This window comes from Equus przewalskii, chromosome 8 (genome assembly GCF_037783145.1).
Source record: "Equus przewalskii isolate Varuska chromosome 8, EquPr2, whole genome shotgun sequence".
Taxonomy (NCBI): domain Eukaryota; kingdom Metazoa; phylum Chordata; class Mammalia; order Perissodactyla; family Equidae; genus Equus; species Equus przewalskii.
The window spans coordinates 64,571,435-64,588,888 of record NC_091838.1 but is presented as its reverse complement, the minus strand read 5'-3'; the positions used below and the strand labels follow the sequence as shown (position 1 = coordinate 64,588,888).

General features: G+C 41.8%; 1 protein-coding gene and 1 pseudogene across 2 annotated transcripts in view; both read right to left on the bottom strand.

The window, feature by feature from the left end:
* Nucleotides 1–16,360, bottom strand: part of COL14A1 (collagen type XIV alpha 1 chain) — a 216,993-nt gene extending 200,633 nt beyond the window's left edge. For both annotated transcript variants that reach the window (XM_070630921.1, XM_070630920.1), the window contains exon 1: nt 15,938–16,360. The gene's annotated coding sequence lies outside the window, so the exon portion shown is untranslated. The remainder of the gene's footprint in view (nt 1–15,937) is intronic.
* LOC103547512 (protein limb expression 1 homolog pseudogene) lies at nt 942–16,610 on the bottom strand (annotated as a pseudogene).
* Between the last annotated feature and the right edge of the window lie 844 nt (nt 16,611–17,454).

The following is a 17,454-nucleotide window of genomic DNA, read 5'->3' as shown; positions in this document are numbered from 1 at the left end:
TTATGTTCTTGAACAACAACAGAGAGACCAAAATATTCCTTCTCTCCATCTCTTAAGAAACTAATCAAATACAAGCACTCCTTGTTACATGCTAATGAGTTTTCAAAGTGTTTTAAACTTTAAAATGCCTATAATTTTCTCTATATAGATATACTTTTGTGGTGGCAAGAATAAAAACAAATCAATTCAAGTTACCTATTTGCAAATGAAAAATGAATATGATCAACTGCCGGACTCATAAAAATTGCATATTAATTCTTCTTGAGGCCCAGGAGTGAGGGCACCATTGTAGGAACGATTTATCTCCAAGTGAAAGAGTGTGGGGTTTAAAAAATTATTATTTCAGTGATATTTTAAGCCACATTAGATTTATCTAGTGTTTTCATACTATTGCCTCTTCAAGAACTTTGATAGATCCAGATAAAATCCTCACAATAGTTTTGGATTTTACCCAGTAGAGTGTGAGCTCTCTCTTTGCTTACATAGCTTCGGAAGAGACTCTAACCCTTGTATGTTTTTTCAAACAATCCACATTGCTTATTTAATCCCAAATATTTTTTAATCGCTATTGTGCTACTTCTCCAAGTCCAGGTTGCTGCTCTTTTGAGGGAATCTACACTAATCCATTCTTTGAAACAATATATATAATCTAGTGAGGCACGTGTCAGCCAGGCTTTGGGTTGGAGCCAGCCCTGGAAAACCTTTTTCAAACAATCCTGTTTCCATCTTTTCAATCTGAAGACATAACGGGGAAATTGGCATCAGGTGGGTGTTGGGTCCTGTGAGGGTCTTGCTACTCTCAGATTCTGTGAACACAATGGGTGGGAGGATTAGTGCAGGCTTCAGGTCGTAGCTATAGGTGCCAAAGCTTCTGATGACCCCTTTCAAGGAAGTTCTTAATGGCCTCTGCCATCCTTCGTGGCCTCTGGGATCTGGCCTGGCTACAGACAGCCACACAGCGTCGTGTGGCTCAGCAGATCATCCCTGGGCGAGGAAGTGTCAAGCCCACTGTGGATCTAAGTCAAGGCTAAGCTCCAAATTTCTTTATTTTCTATGTAACAGTATGGTTATCCTGCTTTCCTGGCTTGCTCTAACTCCCTCAAGACCACTCATTGCTCTTCAGAGAGCATTCCTGGTAACTCTTACTCCTTTATAATCCAGTCCAGGGCCACACAGCTGCGCATCTTTTCATCTAGGGAATACTGGAAATAGTGGGAGAAGATTTTCTGTTGGGAACACTTTGTTTCACGAGGGCTTTGAAGGCTTCCCTTCCAGTGCGATAGTTGGAAAATGGTCATTGGCTCCTGGAATTCCAAATATGGTCTTCCCTATATTTGACTCTAACATGATGGGCTCTGATGCTGATGCTGGGGTCATAAGCAAGTCTAGAGTGTTGCTGGCATAGGCAATTGCTTCCTGAACACTTCCTTTGATGAATTCCTTGGTGATCCTTGGAGAGGGCAGCTTATTGAAAAAGGAGTTGACCCAGACCACTTTAGCTGTATCCTGTCATGCCTCAGCTCTAGTGAAGCAGCACTGAAAGTTGCCAAAATACTGTCCCCCCTGGAAGGTCACATCACTCACAGAGGGAGGCCCAAGAGATGGCGTGGACTTGTAGACCACCATGGCTCCACTTGGGAAAGCAGCCCTTTGCTGCTGCTTGCTTTCCCAAAGTTCCTGTTAACACAGACACACCATTCAAGTCTTTGGAACTGAGCCCCAGGTCTCTCTGCGAGGCAAGACTTGGGCATTGCCGTGTCTCAGGGATTCCAAGGTTCTGTCTATCTTGGGTCTGCCAGGGCAAGCCTTCTGTACAGACGGTTTTCATATCTGAATTCTTGCAGTCCTGGACTGAATCTGTGCAGCTTATCGATGCATTGGATAAGCAAAGAATCCCTGCCAATCAGACAATTTCCCAGAGCCCAAAGACCCCTTAGGGGACCCGCCTCCCAGGCTAACTTATCTTTGTTGTATCCGCATATTATTGTTTTCATATAATGTCAACTTTGTATAGCTAATTTTTTGGATCTATGTTAATAACCGAAGTTGACCAATAATTTTCTTTTCTTTAAGGGTTTTGGTGTCGAGATTATTCTAGCTTCATAAAGTAAGGTAGAAAGCTCCATATCTTCATTTTGTAACAGTTTTGTAACAGTTTAAGTAGCATGAGAATGACCTATTCAATGAAGACCTATGAATAATTTGAGAGAAAAAATCACATGGGCATAATTCCCTTCTTGACGCTAATTCCTGCACAACTTTTTAAATCTTTCTTCCTTGTTTATACATCTACTTAAGTTTATTACTTCTTGGTTCTAGCCTCGATATTTTCCCATAAAGTTATTCATTTTATTTTGATTTTGAATTTATCAGCACAGAGTTGTGTGATCGCTCAACTTAAAACATATCTTTTTTGGTTACCGTTCCATTATCGGTATTAAGGTAGTGTGTTTCTGACTTCTCTCTCCAGAATAGATAAGCTACACATTTATCCAGTTTCCAATTTTTTTGAAGATGAGTTTTTTTCTTGTCAATATTATTTTTTGTTTTCTGATTTATTTATTTCTTCACTTATCATTAGGAATTGCCTCCTTTTGCTTTTCTGCTTTTATTTTTTTAACTTCTGTTGTTCTTTGTGAATTTTTGTTGAATCCTCAATTAATCTAATACTATTCTTTTTTTGAGCCCATTAATTTTCCTCTGAATATGCTCTGGCGTCATCATATAAGCTTTCATTTCCTTTTTACCTAAGAGTTATTTCAGTGAATGCAGCAAAGCATAATTCTATAAGCCTTCAAAGCAATGTGACTCATGCACTTAAACCTGTGATATTCTGGGTTTATTCCACAGCAATACAGTATATCCAGAAGAATAAATAAATAATAATAAATAATTGTATTTCCCTCAAGCAATCATTCAAAAAACTTTTTCTTGGGAAATATGTTTTTTTATAATATCCAATGACAGTCTAATATGCCACTCTGTTGTGTTGCCAATTAAAGGGAGATCCGTATGCTTTGATAATCAAATAAACAATCAAGTTAAGATCCTATAATAAAAACTGAAGAATGTATTGAATTGTGCTTAGGGGTCCAAAAAAAATATCTTCCTCTACCAGCTTACTCTAGTTCCAAAATGCTAATTACTAAGGAATATTTTTTTGGATTAAGACATTCACATACTAGAATCTCCTTAAAATTCCTAATGGAATAGGCAACACATTAGGTGACTAATAAAGGTATATATAATATATGGCATTGTAGCCTGGATTAATTGACTACACATTAGTAAACCAACCATTTGTCAGGGCACAGAGGAAGTGGGACAAACGTTGAGTAAATTTTGCTAAAATACAGGAGGAAAAGCCCTGGGGCATCTATAGAACTCTAACCCTTCAGAGGTAAATAGAACAACATTAGGTGGGTTATCCAAATGGATGTGAGCAGCTCTTATGTAGACAGAAGGCATGATACAGGGGATTTGAAAAGATATGGGAGCAGGCTCCAGTCCTATCACAACCAAGACGTCAATAAACCTGCCAATCACCCAGACAGCTGTCCACCACACCCCAAGAAAACTGCAGCAGCAGAATCACTCTCTCAACTCAAACAAAATACTCTAAAATTTTGTTCCTCAGATATTATAACCATAGGTTTCAACCAGAATAAGGCAAGGAGAGGGAGAGGTAAGGAAAAGGCCACATTTGTCTTTTGGGCATGCTCTTTGAGATCAGGGGACTTTCATCAGCTCTCACATGGTAGTGTGTTAACATAGGAGAAAAGGGTCCTTTGACAATCCACCAGCCAATAGCCTTTCTCTGGTCTCCTCCAAGCTCTGCAGTTCCCATGTCGAGGTGTTTTGAAGCAATACTCAATCTGCCATGTTGGAACTTAATCTGCATTTCACAAAATTTAATTTAAGTAAATAAATAAACAACGGCTACCTTAGTCTTGGCACCTGTTTTTGAAAACTGAGTATTATTTATATGGAAAAAAAAAAAAAAATCATAGCCAAAGCTTATCTTTAAATTCTTTCCCTTTTCTGTTTATTTTAAATTAGGATGAGTAATAACATATTGGGATCAGTGGAATTTTAGTTTTCCCAAGGTTTTCTGCCAACTCTCCAAATTTTTGGACAGTAAAATAGGGGCAAGAAAAATCTCAATTCTTGCTAAAGTGCCACAAGATGTTTTAACATTTACCAAAATGTCAAGGCCTAATTTGTTGAGACTTTGCCCAAAAGCCTGCATGAAACAAGTAACTCTGCCTTAATTTTTTTGTTTTGTCTTTTGGTTTAAAAAACATCATGTTAGAAATGGCTACTTAGCTCTAAGTTCAGAAGGTATAAACCCAATTTGGGGAAAGTTTCTAATGCTTAGTACAAGTTTTCTCAAAACGCTGTCACAATTTTGTAATCAGTAACTTAAAACTCTCCCCATTAGGGCTAATTAGCCCTCTTTCTACTTCATATGTTTGTTTTAGTTAATCTCATTTGTACAGTTAAGTCTAACAAGGAGCAAAGGCTCTGATTAAGCCAGTTTTATCAAACTTCCTTAAAATATTTATTCTAAAGCTTTTGTAAATCACTCATCCACATCTACACACAGAATTGCATAGACTTACACACACACATATATATACGCTCAAACCTTGATTCAATTCAATTGAATCTATTCTATTTGTGCTGACTTACAAAAATACCATAAACTTAAAAAAAAATGTTGCTGGCCATCTGGTATACCAGTTCTGAGAGAGTTTGCTATTCACCGTATTGGAATTTTCATTCCAAGAATCTCTTATTGAGAGTCCTACTATATCCCAAAGCTCTCTACTTGGTACTTAGGAAGATACAAAACTTTATGCTCTTTAATCCCTGCCCGCAGTGATCTCACTTACAATTTTATTGAAAAGGAAGATCACAAGCAAACATATTGCAAAGTAAGTATGAAATAGAATAAAGAATTAGCACAAAGTGATGGTATGAATAGAAAACTGGGAGTTAGGAAGACAGTTCTGTCAATAATTTGCCAGGGTCCTTGACTAACCAGCTTAACCACTCTGTGACTTGACTTCTTTATCAATAAAATGTGCAGGATAACATCTGCCTCACAGGATGATTGTGATAATGTACTAGAATACAGGTAGCTCTCAAAAAGTTCTAACTATAGCGTATTTTAGCAACAGGTTGAAAGAACACGAAGGAAAAGGGAGTGACTATAGCCAATGAATTTGCCACTTGGGTAGATGCTAAATGAGGAAGGAGATTTGAGAAGTCTTTATCTCCCCCATCACATTAAGACTGGAGGATTAACTTCACAAAATGGTTCAGACAAAAACTGAGGATCCAGATAATGACAAGGGCAACAATTATCTGCATGGGTGAACTGCTCTAAACTTTTCAAAATACATTCCTATCCATTTCTATCATTTTCCAGATGACAGCTCTACGCGGGTTCAAAATAAACCATATGAAGATGTGGAAGACTTGGCTTAAGAGCAATTCAGACTTAGAGAAAGACTTAGCGGTTCTAGTTGACAAGTTCACGGAAAGAAGTTTTGAAAGAAATGGGGATGTTTAAGCATGTTTGAAGCCTAGGAAAGTAAGAATCGAAGGCATGTAATTTTAGGACATCTACTAATATTTGAAGAGCTTTCACGTGGAAGATAAAACAAGAATATTTTGTGCAGCTTTTGCAAATAGAACTTGAATCAATGGGCTGAAACACAGAGATAGGAATTTGGGAATAAAAATTTTCTAACAGTTAGAACAGGTTCTTTTCTTTTACTACAAGTTCTGCGGCAGAAGCTGGCCAAGCTTTACCCATAGGGGATATTATTGAAGAGATTCCTGAATTTATGGGTAGGGGAACTGAACAAAATGACCTCTAAGATGCCTTCTCCAACTCTACATTGTTAATATTTTAATATCAAAACTTTATAGAAAGAGAATTGTACAGTCAATTGATGATCTAGGTCATACAGGTTTGTAGATAAAAAAAACAAGGACTGAAAACAGGCCTAATGTATCAGCCCAGTGTGTTGACATTGTTTGGCATTCCTTATTTCTTCTCTCTAATGAAAATACCACCCTCCTCACATCCAGAATCATCATAAGGGTTTTCAGGATTAGCTTATGATGCCCTGAGGAAGTTAGTGATTATTACTCTTATCTGTTAGCATGATGACACAGTAGAAAACAACTCTAAGTTAGGAATAAAGAAGACATCGTTTTGTTAGTATTAGCTTGGTGATTCGCCTTTTCCCCCCGAGTGAACTCTCCATAATTCATGGCTTGGTGACTAGAAATCAAGTGGAAACCCATGGTCTTATTAGCACAAAGTATTAAAGGGCAGAAAAGTTCAGGAAGGCCAAAGAGACTGGAAACTGAAAAGGAACATGTCAAAAAAAAAAAAAATGTGAGCCAAGGGGCCAGTCGGTGGCGCAGCAGTTAAGCGTGCACATTTTGCTTTGGCGGCCTGGGGGTTTGCTGGTTTGGATCCTGGGTGCAGACATGGCACCACTTGGCAAAAGCCATGCTGTGGTAGGCATCCCACATACAACGCAGAGGAAAATGGGCACGGATCTTAGCTCAGGGCCAGTCTTCCTCAGCAAAAGGAGGAGGATTGGCAGCAGTTAGCCCAGGGCTAATCGTCCCCCCCAAAAAAAAAGTGAGCCAAAATGAAGGGGCATGAAATCATCATAAAAACTCACCTCAAATCCTGGACATAGCAGAATGATAAAGGGTCAACTAATCAAGAAAATTTAATCATAAACATGGATGCAGCTAGTAATAGAGCTTCAAAAATACATGAAGCAAAAACTGAGAGAACTAAAGAAAGAATAAGCAAAATTAGAGATGCTAATGCTCCTCTCAGGAACTTGTTGAATAGCTAGACAAAATATCAGTAAAGATATAGAAAACGGGAACAACTCTATCAACTAATTGATATTTATTGAACACTACATCCAACAACTGCAGAATGTACTGTTTTTTCTACATGGAAAGTTTTCCAAACTAGGCCCTATTCTGGGCCATAAAATGAAACTCAATAAATTTCAAAAAATGGAAAGCTTACAGGGTATGTTTTCTGACAACAACAGAACTAAATTAGAAATCAATAATAATAAAATATCTCTACCAATTCAAAATATTTGGAAATTAAACATACTTCTAATTAATCCATGGGTCAAAGGAGATACCATAAGGGAAATTTTTTAAATACTTGAAATTTAACAAATGTTTGGGGGGCTGGCCCCATGGCCGAGTGGTTAAGTTCGCATGCTCCGCTTCAGTGGCCTAGGGTTTCGCCAGTTCAAATCCTGGGCACAGACTTGGCACTGCTCATCAAGCCATGCTGAGGTGGCATCCCACACGCCACAACTAGAAGGACCCACAACTAAAAATACACAACTATGTACCGGGGGGCTTTGGGGAGAAAAAGGAAAAATAAAATGTTTAAAAAAAAATTTGGAATTTTTTAAAAATTTGGAAATAAAAACACAACACATGAAAATTTGTGAGATACAGCTAAAGGATTAGAGAGAAATTTATAGGTTAAAATATTTACATAAAAAAGAAGCATGATTTAAAATTAATGGTCTAATTTTCACTTAAAGAAGCCAGAAAAAGAAAAGCAAATTAAATCCAAATTAAGTTGAAGAAAGGATTCAGCAAAGATAAGAGTAAAAACCAACGACATATAAAACTAACATTAGTGAAAATTAACAAAGCCAAATTTGCTCCTTTGAAATATTAATTGAAAATCTTTAGAAAGAATGATCAAGGAACAAAGATAGAAAACACAATTAACAATACCAGGAATAAAAGGAAGAACATCACTATATATTTCACACATCAAAAAATGATAAGGAAAAATATTAATAACTTTATGCCAATAAATCCAACAATTCAGTTTAATGGGAAAAAAATCCTTGAAACACTCGACTTGCTAAAACAGACATATGAAGAAACAAAAAGTCCAAATAGCCTATATCTATTAAAGAGATTGAATTTGTTATTAAAAATATTCCCAGAAAGAAAATTGCAGCCCTAGGTGATTTCACTACTAAATTCTATCAACCATTTAAGGAAGACATAACATTGATCCCACAGAAATCATTTCAGAAAACAAAGGTGAGCTAGCATAATCTTTTTATCAAAACCAAACATTGTTACAAAAGCTAAAAATTACAGAACACCCGTTTTGAACATAGATACAAAAATCCTTCACAAAATATTATCAAATAACATTCAGTAATACATAAAAATAATAATAATTGTTACCAAGTAGGGTTTACTCTAGGAATGTAAGATTCATTTAATATTTTAAAATCAATATCATTCAGTATGTTAACAGACTGAAATCATATATATAAATGATATATATATATATATATATCTCATTTCAATAGAAGCAGAGAAAGCATTTGAGAAAATCACTACCCATTCATGACTAAAGAGACACTCAGGAGGGGCTGACCCAGTGGCTGAGTGATTAAAGGTCCATGTGCTTCACTTTGGCAGCCCGGCTTTGTGGGTTCAGATCCCCTAGGCAGACCTACTCCACTCTCACCAGCCATGCTGTGGAGGCATCCCAAGTACAAAAAATAGAGGAAGACTGGCACCACTGTCAGCTCAGGGCTAATCTTCCTCAAGTGAAAAAAGAGGAGGATTGGCAACGGATGTTAGCTCAGGGTGAGTCTTTCTCACAAAAAAGAAGAAGAAACTCAGGAAACTAAGAATAGAAAGGAACTTCATCAATCTGATAAAGAGCATCTATGAAAAACCCACAGCTAATCTCACATTTAATAGTGAAATATTGAATGTTTCTCTCCTAAGATCAAAAATGAGATAAGATGTCAACACTGTAACATTTTACCATTTCATTCAACATTGTACTAGAGGTCCTAGCAAGTGCAATAAGGCAAGAAAAAGAAATAAAAGGAAGAAAGAATGGGAAGGAAGAAGTAAAACTGTATTTATTTATAATCAAAATGATTGTTTACATAGAAAATCATGAAAAACCTACTAAGGAAAGTAAAATGTACTTGAACTAATTTAGGAAGGCTACAGGACACAGATCAACAGGCAAAAATCAATCATATGCTTATAGCAGCAAACAAGTGGAAAAGAAAATATTTTTTTTAATTCCATGTACAATAACATGAAAAAACACAAAATACTTAGAAATTAGTAAGTCATGCAAGACTTCCATACTCTTTGGTGTAAAAACTACAAAAAGACAAAACTGCATTCCGGAGAGAAATTAAAGAAGACCTTAATAAATAGAGCAGTGTTCCATGTTCATGGATTGAAAACTTCAATATCATTAGGATGTCCTCAAATTAATGTATAGATTCAAAGCAATCTTAATCAAAATCTCGACAAGTCATTTTTTGTGGAAATTAACAAATTGATTCTAAACACTGCATGGAAAATGCAAAGGACTTAGAACAGCTAAAAATAACCTTTAAAAAGAAGAATGAAATCAGATGACTCACAATTCTAATAGCAAGCCTTACTATACAGTAACTGTAATGAAAGTAGAGAGGCATGTCATTCTTTTGATGCATTACTGGGTTCTATTTGCTAATATGCTATCTATATTAATAAGTATACTATATTAATAAGTGATATTAGTCTGTAGCTTTCTTATTTTATGCTGCGTCAAATTTTTATGTCAGTATTTTTTTTTTATAAAAAGAACTTTGAAGTTTCCCTTCTTTCTGTATATGGTACTATGGAACAGTTATAATAGCATTAGTATTATCAATATTTTAATATTTTTGTTAGTGTTCAATTGCAAAACCATGGAGGTTTGGCATTTGGGGGAGGCTACTTTTTATAAACTATTTCAAAATTGTTATGCCTATTGTTTTATTCATAATTTCTGTATAATCTAAGGTCAGTTTCAGTAGTTTGTATTTTATTTAAAAATAAATCCATTTCATCCAAGTTTTCTAATTTATTGGTGTAAAATTATTTTAATTTCTATTCAATTCTTTTAATTTCCTCTAATTTTGTGATTGTTTTCCATTCTCATTTCTTATCTTTTGTATTTGGGCTCCTCTCATTTTGTTTTTTGTTTTGTTTTGTTTTATTCCTTTTGGCTAACAACCAATTAGCTTGCTTACCATTTTTTTTTAATGCTTTTTTTTGGTGAGGAAGATTGGCCCTGAGCTAACATCTGTTGCCAGTAGTCCTCTTTTCTTTTTTTCTCCTCAAAGCCCCAGTACTTAGGTGTATATCCTAGTTGTAACTCCTTCTAATTCTTCTATGTGGGATGCTGCCACAGCATGGCTTGACAAGTGGTGCTAGGTCTGGGCCCAGGATCCAAACTGAGGAACCCCAGGCTGTCAAAGCAGAGTGCATGAGCTTAACCACTACATCATCAGGCCAGCCCCCTCATTTTGTTTTTTAAAATATAAACAACTGAATCAAATTCACAGCATCAAAAAAGTAGAGAAAGAAATAGTAAGAGAGAGAAACATCGAAAGGAGGGGAAGGATTAGTAAAACAGTCATAAAGGAAAGGAGAGGAGAGGGGAAATTATAAAGATGAGGATGAGGAGGCAGAAGAAACAAAGAAAAGAAGAAGAGAAAGAGAAAGAGAGAAAAGAAAATAGTATAAAGACAGAAAGGAGCCAAAATCTCCTTCCTGGCCGGATATGGGCCAATGTCGCCTAGATTGGTGTCATTCAACATAGCTCTTCCGTGAACTGTTTGTTATTGGTCCACAATTTGGCTTACGCCAAAATGTAAATCTATGCATTGTCTTGCTTCTTTTACCAAGAAAGTTTTGCTATGAGAAAATATCTCAGCTGAACTAACAGTGTTGTTAGTGACATATTTGATTTACATCCTGGTGCAATGTCATCTTTTCAGGGGAGAAGTAACAGTTTGTGGATGGGCACCAACCAGCAGACCACAGTTTGTGTAGCACTGGCCTAGATCTGTCACCAACCAGACCTCCAATGAGGTACATTTGCTCCTTATCCCATTGCAACTCTCCAGTTAAATTCATGGCCTCAGTAACTGTTTTTACCTTCTGGGTCTTAGGAACTATAAGACATCTAGATGGGGAGTTTAACTATAATGAAAAAGGTTCAAAGAGCATAAAAGGCAATGAATAAATATTGATTGATTGAATGATCAATGAGTGAATGATCAGGGTTGATGTGTACAGGTCACAGCCGACGCACTGCACAATTTGCACTTGGCCTAGAGTGAGGGATGCTTGAAATTAGCAGACACTCTGCTCTTCAAGTTGTATGCAAAGCTGTGTTACCCAGAGGAAAGGACGCTGCTTTCTTCTCCCAACGGCACGGGCCTGCCCAGACAGAGCACATATTTCTAATTCATAGAAAGACCCTATGTAGGCTAACAGCAGCCCTGTGAATGACTCCAATGCAAGGGACTTGACTGACAATCAGCCCCAGAAACACAGCTGCTCAAACAGTCTTAAACTACTGCTGTAAATTCTATGCGATAGAAGGCAGAGCCATCCCAAAAGTATGGCAAATTGGAGTGACGGTTCCTTGACTCAGGAATCCATCACCTGGCTTTTTTTTCCCTCCTTCTTTTGTTAAGGACTGACAAAGCTTCTTGGTCAAAGAAGTGGAGGAGTGTTGTTACCTAAACTCTATACTACATATGGACAGTATACAAGATAACTGCACATCTCAACACAGACATCCTTCAAGAAGGCTTCCTTGATCTTCCAAGTGTGGGCCAGATGCGCCTCCATGGTTCCTACAGTAGCAATTTTTATTTTCCATTCTGCAGCACTTAACGCTATACTGTAATTGGCTATTTGCATTCCTACGCACCAAAGTGTGTTATTCACCACTGCATTGTGAATGCTTAGCACAGTTTCAGTACATGGCAGGAGGCAGGGCTGGAAAGTACAGGAAGAATGGAAGCAAAAATCCTGCAGTAGAATATCATTTTTAGATATCAATTCAGTGTGCTCCTTTCTACAAAACCAGGCAGAAAGCCATTCAGGAAGAAATCTTTATCCAGTAAAGGGTTCCCTGAGTGGCCCTAGTTACAGACACATTCTAAGACACTCAGATGGACTCGGCAAAGGCTGGCCTCTCTCTAGATCAATTTTCATAAACAATCCAGGTAATTTCTGGGGAGAAAGACCGTGAGCACTGCTGCATAAAATTCAAAGTTAGAGACGCCTGCCAGGCTAGCTCCAACAAAGGCCAGTTGACAGAAAAGTTTGTCGAGAGCACTGATGTGCCCATGGACAGGGCACAGAAGGAGCAAGTTTTGATTTCACCCACATCTGTCTGCCTTCCATCCCATTTCAGTTACTAGATTGTATGGCCTCAGTTGATATAATCCATTGCTAGTCACACGCCCCTCCCCCACCCCCATCAAAGAAGCTGAGGGAGAATGTGTCCAACGGGATCTGGGTTCAAATTTCATATAGACTTTTCTTAACCATGTGTCCATCACTTGCTGGTTTTGTGACCCCAGGCAAGGTAGTTTATGCCCCCGAGGCTCAGTGAGCTTATCTCTACAGGAAGAATAATATTTACTTCTGCAAGTAACTGGAAGATTTAAATGTGTTTCTAAAGGAGAAAAGGACAGGTACTCAAAAAAAAAAAAAATGCCAGCACTTCCACCACACACACATACATACACACACACACACACACACACACACACCAGTCACCCCTCACCAGAACAGGATGAGGTTTGGTCTTCACTCAAGGCAGATTGTAGACAGAAGAGTAGCTGGATCCTTGCCACTTTTTATTTAGTTACAGAAGCAGCAAGCGGAGATTGCTTTCCTGACCTCCAGCACCATGGGGGCAAATCCGCCAAGCGGGAAGTTTGTTTTTGTCATTTTCTTTTAAACTTACCTCTTCTTCCCTTCCCCCACCTCCAGTGGCCCCCCTGTTGCCCCGGGGACCATCTAGTGCCTCATTTACCAATGATCTCGTTCTACACAAACTGTAGTAATCTCAGATAATTTGTTAGCTCAGTGCTCAAACACCGCCACCTCAGCCTGCGGCAAGCAATTCGGGAAGGCTCCTGTCCTTCAAAGGAATCGGGTTACACTTCACAGGCCCTGAAAACAGCGGTCCTTTGGCTGCCTTAGGAGCCAAATGACAGCAAATGTGGTTCTCCAGTCACACAACTGCAGAGACTGTCAGCTGAAAACAGGCAAATGGTCTTTGTGTTTTATTAGGTGACACTAGGAAGAATTTAAAAGCCGAAGGGAGCACACCCCAAAGGGTCTTCTTGGGGTGCTGGGGCTTGCCCCAGTGCCCCCCAAATCATACCAGTTCGCTCAGCCCATTCTTAAGGCTAGCCCTGACTGATTCTGAAAAACAAAACATTCATGGAAGGCCCCGAGAGTTCTCTGAAATCCTCAGCTGGAATGTTAGCAGCAGAATAAGGGCCAAAGGGCTCCTCCCATCAATCCTGAAGCCTGGGACCTACCCAAAACTGCTCCAGGAATTCTGATGGGTTCCAAGAAATCCTACCCAGGGAATTACTGAGAGGCCTCACCAGTGTGGCTCCTGTCTTTTCAAAGGGACCCCCAGGAGGTCAGGGCTGCACTGGAGGTTCAGGTCTCTCCCAGCTAAGGGCTCCCCAGGCAGAAAAGGAGAAGATGCTCAGTGTTTAGTTAGAGAGTATCCTGTACATCATGGATAAACCTTGAAAACATTTTGCTGGGTGAAAGAAGCCAGTCACAAAGGACCACACACATATTGTATGCTTTCATTTATATGAAATGTCAACAGAAAGCAGATTAATGATTACCAGGGGCTGGGTGGAGGGAGTAGGGGGAGGTTGGGATGAAATGGGGAGTTACTGCTAATAGGTGTGGGTTTTCTTTTCAGAGTGATAAAAATGTTCTAAAATTGATCGTGGTGATGGTTACGTAGTTAGGAACCTCATTCACAGTGGTTCTGTGAAAATACTAAAAACCGCTGAATTGGACACTTGTATGGTATGTGAATCATATCTCAATAAAGCTGTTTTTAAAAAATACTATCCTGGGGCTGGCCCGTGGCACAGCGGTTAAGTGCACACCTTCCGCTTCAGCAGCCCCGGGGTTCGTCAGTTCGTATCCCAGGTGTGGACGTGGCACCACTTGGCAAGCCATGCTGTGGTAGGCGTCTCACATAGAAAGTAGAGGAAGATGGGCACGGATGTTAGCTCAGGGCCAGTCTTCCTCAGCAAAAAGAGGAGGATTGGCAGCAGTTAGCTCAGAGCTAATCTTCCTCAAAAAAAAAAAAAAAAATTACTATCCTGAAGTCTGTCTTCCAGTAACCATGCCATTGCGGCCAGGTTCAGAGGAAATCCAACCAAGTTGCTCTTTCCGAACAACCAAATAGCCAAATGCTATCCATTCATTCATTCATTTAATCATTCACTCATTCTAAAGTTACCAGTGATTCTCTGTGTGCAGAACTGGACCATCTTGTCAGAAACGCAACACCAATTCTCATCAGTGCACCCAGCTTAAGCTCGTTTGCTGGATTCGAATAGGGCCTCTTTATCTCACGGGGCAGCTAGGAAGTGACCTCCTTGGCCCTCTGAAGGTGAACCGCCCCAGAGCCTGTAACAGGGGAGTTTCGGAAAAGCGCTTTTATCTCTGCACCCCACAGAGCCACCGAAGTCTTAGCCCCATATTTCTTTCTTCCTGCCGGCTTCACCCCCCTTCCACTGTTGCCAGCAGAGGACTCTCCGAAACTTCCAGGGGGAGTGGGGCTCTCAGTAGCAGCTCCAGAAGCGATTTGGGAGGGCAGGGGAGAGGAATCCAGGCTCCTGTGAGAGCTGCACACGAGCCCCATTTGGGCACTTTCCCTAAGGACAAGTCCAAAGCCCGCACCTAGGCAGAAGGGGCGACCCCGTGTCAGCCCGGAGCTCGACCGCCACAGGGCACGCTGCCCGCAGAGGACCTAAGAACCCAGCTCCAAATCAGAGGGCCTGTGTTTCTGGACTTGCAGGCGGCGTCCAGACGCTCACCTAGGACTGAGGCCACTCCAGGGACCCCACGCCGGATCCTCTCGGCCCGCCTCTAACTCTGTCTTGCTTGTGCGCACCATATGCCAAAGCCCAGCTCCGCCGGAGGCATCTCTGCCCAGGCGCTGCGTATGAGGAGGCTCGAAGGAGGGGTACAGAGGAATAAAATGGGGGGGGGGGCAGTTAGGAGTGGAAAAGCCAGGGCAGAGAGAACCCTCCAACACCACAGCCTGGTGATGCATCTCAAAGCCGGAGCCCCCTGAGTCCAGACACCAAAGCAAAATGCGCGAAGCATCCGGGTTTCCTGACTCAGAGACGTGGAGGAGCGGCTACCGCCAACATCCTCCATCAGCGCTCCCTGCCTGGGTGCTCCTCTTTGCGTCCAGCGTCTGGTCCCCAGCGCTAATCTATGGTAGTGCCAAGGGGTGTCTGGGTGAGTTTTGTCCCCTATGATCTCATTCGACTGCTCTCCCAAGCGACCCCACACACAATCTAAATAAAGACAGCGTGCTTTCTATTTATATACAGCCCTCCAAGACATATCCCTAAGCCACTTTCTCACCAGATTGTTGCCTTTACTAAACCCTTTCTACTTGGAAATGTTCAAGTCGCCACTGTCTTGCAGCCAAAGCTGCTTCTTCCCGCCGTGCGCTCACAACACCCAAGTACAGGGAAAAGATCCCAGGAGCAACACATCTTCACAGTCTCTGCATTCGCGCCGCGCAGCACCTCCAATCTCCCTGCCCAGTGACCCCCGCGAGGAGGCATCCGGGTGCATCGTGCCACCCCACCCCAAAGGTCCCTGGGCCATCCTGGGCGCGTGCTGTAGAAAATGCCCATGGCACTGCATTGCATCCGCAGGTGTCTCGCCCTCTGCACTTTTCCTTCCACACGAATAGACTTTTCAAAGCCGACTCGAAGAAGGGCAGAGAAAGATTGGAACTGACCTGTGCAAAGCAAGGTTCCAGCCAAAGTTGGGGACCTCTTGGTGCCTAGGGGAGATCCAAATTCGGGCGCGTTGGTTCTTAGCGGTGCACCGCTCTCACTCCCCTTGCGCTGTGTGCCCCTTTTAATTAGCTTCTCTCCCTCTCCCTGTCCCTCTTCCTCGCCCTCTCCCCTTCCCTCTCCCGCTCCCACTCCCGGCCGCCCGGAGCTGCCTCCTCCTCTCCAGCGCTCCCCTCCTGCTGGGCGCCCAGGATCTGATAAGAGGAAAGGAAGGCCCGCCGGCGGCCAATTATAGAGCGGAAGGTGGCCGCGGGGGCGGAGGTTGGGGAGGTGGGAGGCAGGCCTAAATCCCAAACGCCCCCCACTTTATCGCCTCCTCCTCTCCCACCCCCGCCCTACAGGAGTTCCTCCGAGGAGCGAGTCCCGCGCTGCTCACCGGCCCCTCCTCCCAAACCTGGCGGGCACCCCAGGTGCGCGCTGTAGCTGGGCGTCTAGCGCGGGAAAAAGCCTCTTTTGCTCCTCCACCCCGACCGAGGCTAGTGTGAGGCTGCTAAACCGCGGTGGCTTTGGGAGGTCTGGAGCCCCCTGGTACGCAGGTGCTGTGTGCCCACTTCCCGGCTCCTCAAGACCTGCCTTGCCTTCCTGCGTCAAGGAGCCTGCGCTCCGGGGACCCATACCCGTCGTAAAAGGTTACGTTCCCTCCTCGCCCTTCCTTTTCCCAACAGTTCGGAACAAGGGCTATAAAACGCCAAAACAACGATGCTCAAACTTTGGTGAGCAGAAGAATCATCTGGGGGTGTCGAAATTGACATTTTTCTAGGTTTAGAAAGACGAACGTCGGCAGTGGCCTGTGGTTGGAATTCCTAACCTGCAGGTTCCCACTCGTAGAGATACTGTTTCAACAGAGCAGAGCTGAGGCCGGGGACTCTGCATTCATCAAACACCCTGGTGGTAGGTCTGATCTATGCAGCCTACCCTCCGCGAGGCTCCACCCTGAGACGTGAAGCCCACCAGGAGAGCCAGAGCCCGGCGCCAGGTCTCTAGCGACTCTGCGCTGTCACCCTCTGGCCCCCTTTAGAAATTCACCATCGTTACCCATTTTTGAACCGTGCAAACAAACCTACCACGGCGTCCTTTACAATCAGCCTTGCTGTGTGTACACTAATGTTAGGGAGGAAGGCATAGAAACTGGGAATTTAGCAAGAACCCATTTTTGTGAGAAAATACTTTCTCGCCTTGGGAAAATGAAAAGAGGGTATTTTCACCACCGCTAAAGACCGGTGAAGGAGACAAGAGAAAGGGCAAGTGATACTCTTAAAAGTTCCCCGAACCTGCTTCCATCATGCCTAGCTGAGCGTCCAGAAAGAGGGGCTGTAACATTTGAAACCTTTCAGGGGGTCCTTCCGACATCCTAACTATCCCAATCGCTGTCAGCCACCTCCTCCTCTTTCCCCGAATCTGCATGCTGTTGCCATCCTCTTGCCCATGCTCTGAACTTCCCCGCCGGTCCTGCGGTTGG